Below are 2,731 nucleotides of genomic sequence, written 5' to 3'. Positions count from 1 at the left end.
TCTGGGTTTGATGGACATTTTTCAAATAAATGTCCTTTCCCACAATAAACATAGGCTATACTTTGAAATTGATTTGGTGGCCGTGCTACAAAACTATTAGACCCATTAGTAGTAAGATTTTTTAACATTGAGGATATTGATGATACCTGAGATGTGAGTGAAGTAAGAGCACCTACTTCATGAATTCCAGCAACTCGTCTTCCTGACACTACTCGATTGGTTGGCCATTGATAATTGTTGCTAGCAATCCTCTCTATGATTTCATAAGCCTCATTATAAGACTTAGAAAAGAGAGCACCATTAGTAGAAGCGTCCACTACCATCCTTGTGTGAGCATTGAGACCATTATAAAATGTCGCAAGTTGGATACAATCTGGGATTCCGTGATGAGGGCACTTTCGTAATAATTCTTTTTACCTTTCCCATGCCTCATACAAGGACTCCTCATCCATTTGTTGGAAAGCAGTGATCTCGTTCCTCAACTTAGCATTCTTGTTAGGCGGGAAATACTTCGTAAGGAATCTTTCTGCTAACTCTTGCCATGTAGAAATTGAGTTTGGTGGCAATGAGTTCAACCAGGCTCGAGCTCTATCCCTTAGCGAATACAGGAATAGCTTTAATCGTAATGCATCTTCGAGTACTCCGGCTAATTTGAAAGAATTCCTCACCTCCATAAATAATCTTAAGTGTAGCTGAGGATCTTCGGTAGGCATTCCACTGAATTGTCCCACTGTCTGAAGCATCTGAAACATGACTGGCTTCAGCTCAAACTATTGTGCATCAATTTCGGGTCTCCTAATACCTGGATTAAAATCATTAAACACTGGCAGGGCATACTGTCTTAAAGCTCTATCCCTATCATCAGCAATAAGGATAGGATTTTGAGCAGGGTTTGCTCCATTTCCTTGGATCGGACTTTCTAAGTTCATCTTTTCGGTCCTTCTCTGATTTGCTTGTCTTCTTTGTTGTCGAAAAGTTCGTTCAATCTTAGGGTCTACAGGGAGTAAATCGATAATTCGGTCAATACTCATAAACACGTGAAATAATCATAGAAAATTTAATTAAGTTAAAATTTAAATAGAAAAATAAACCAAAATGAAAAACTAACAAATTCACAAAAAATGACTTTAAAACAGTCCCCGGCAATGGCGCCAAAAACTTGGAATGACAGAAATGTGCAAGTGTACACAATCGCAACAAGTAATAAAGTGACAAGTAAATGTCGAGTTATCGTACCCATAGGGATTGTGAAAAGAATTATTTATAAATACTATTTAAAACACTTTGGAGAAAAAAATATTTGTTTGAAGAGGGTGATTAAAACTAAGATTTAAACTAAGTAAACTAAAGAAATAAATCTCAAATGCACAAGTTCAAGATACGATTTAATCAAGATGACATAATTGTGTTGGATTAATTACATTTCTTTAACTTAGAATTATTAAACTCATGTTTATGTTGTTACGAATAAATTCACGGCAAGTTGGTAATTTGGTAACTTATGAACATACTCACTTACACAAATCCATTCATCTCTTAACATATCCCTATGTCAATTCAAACGATTAAATAGATTTTAATAAGCAAACATGTTATTGCACATACATATTCGAACTATTCTCCTGCATATTCCTATGTCAATTCAAACGATTAATTAAATCTAATGAGTATATAAAAGACTATGTGAGGTAACAAGTTATTCTTACCTTGAAACAGTTTAATCTCAAAAATCTTGCAAGTTATGCAAGGCAAGTGTATTGCCAGATACATTGCTAATTTAACCTTCAACTACCTTAGAAGAATAAACTTGCACTGATTAAGTATTGTGTCAATTAATTACAATTTCAATCCATTTAAATAATTATTTCATTAGTTCACTCACAATTATAATTCAAGAATAACATAGGCATGATTTTACTTAATCAAGCATTTTACCGAGGCCTATAACAATATAAACACAATTTTAATAATTTAAGAGGACGAAATGCAATCAACCCAACACGAATAAAATTCAAGCTAAGCTGATTAAAGTAACCATTCCAACAACATAAATATTCATAGATATGATCATACTTGGATTTCTTATAGTATGCTAAGCTAAGCTAAAATTCATACCTAGATTTATTATAATATGCTTGAATGTGTGAGAGATCAAACCAAGGGAATATTCTTTCCACAATAGAACTATGTAAGGAAATAGGAGTCCCTATGCAACCAATGGAAAAACAGATGACTCCTCCGAAGAAATTATTAGTGGATAGGACATACAAGAAATTTTTCATACTCCAACAAAAAAAATTGAAAAGAAAAGAAAACAAGGATTACAATAGGGGGTGGAAGAGCTGAAACCTAACTTTTCTTAAAAAAATTACCTAGACACGAAAAAAGCACCTAATTCCCATTCATGAGCTTGAAGCAAACAAGGAAGGAAGCACCCACAATAATACTATGACAATATCACGAGTAATTTTATTCCTTATATATTAGCATTGCACATTGGGGACAATGTGCTATCTAAAGTATAGGGGTAACATGTAACACCCCAAACCTGGCCTGGACGTTATGGCCGAATCTGGCGATGTCATGTTGAAGTGTTTTTCATAAAGCGAGATATTGTTAAAAAAACCCATTCTTTATTTAAACTCTTTGTGCAATCTTAAAGACGTTCGTTTAGGTTCAAAACGTGAGTTGTTTGCCAAAAATTTTTTCATATTAAAACGTCCTTATTAAT

At 33.9% G+C, this 2,731-nt stretch overlaps 1 non-coding gene across 1 annotated transcript; it reads left to right on the top strand.

Moving 5' to 3' along the window:
- Nucleotides 1–378: 378 nt before the first annotated feature.
- On the top strand, nt 379–485 carry LOC128291027 (small nucleolar RNA R71). The gene has a single exon (XR_008280805.1). It is a non-coding gene; the product is annotated as a small nucleolar RNA R71 (small nucleolar RNA).
- Nucleotides 486–2,731: the final 2,246 nt, after the last annotated feature.

This window comes from Gossypium arboreum, chromosome 3, assembly GCF_025698485.1.
Source record: "Gossypium arboreum isolate Shixiya-1 chromosome 3, ASM2569848v2, whole genome shotgun sequence".
Lineage (NCBI taxonomy): Eukaryota > Viridiplantae > Streptophyta > Magnoliopsida > Malvales > Malvaceae > Gossypium > Gossypium arboreum.
The sequence above is the reverse complement of the archived record's forward strand: the minus strand, read 5'-3'. Positions and strand labels throughout refer to the sequence as shown.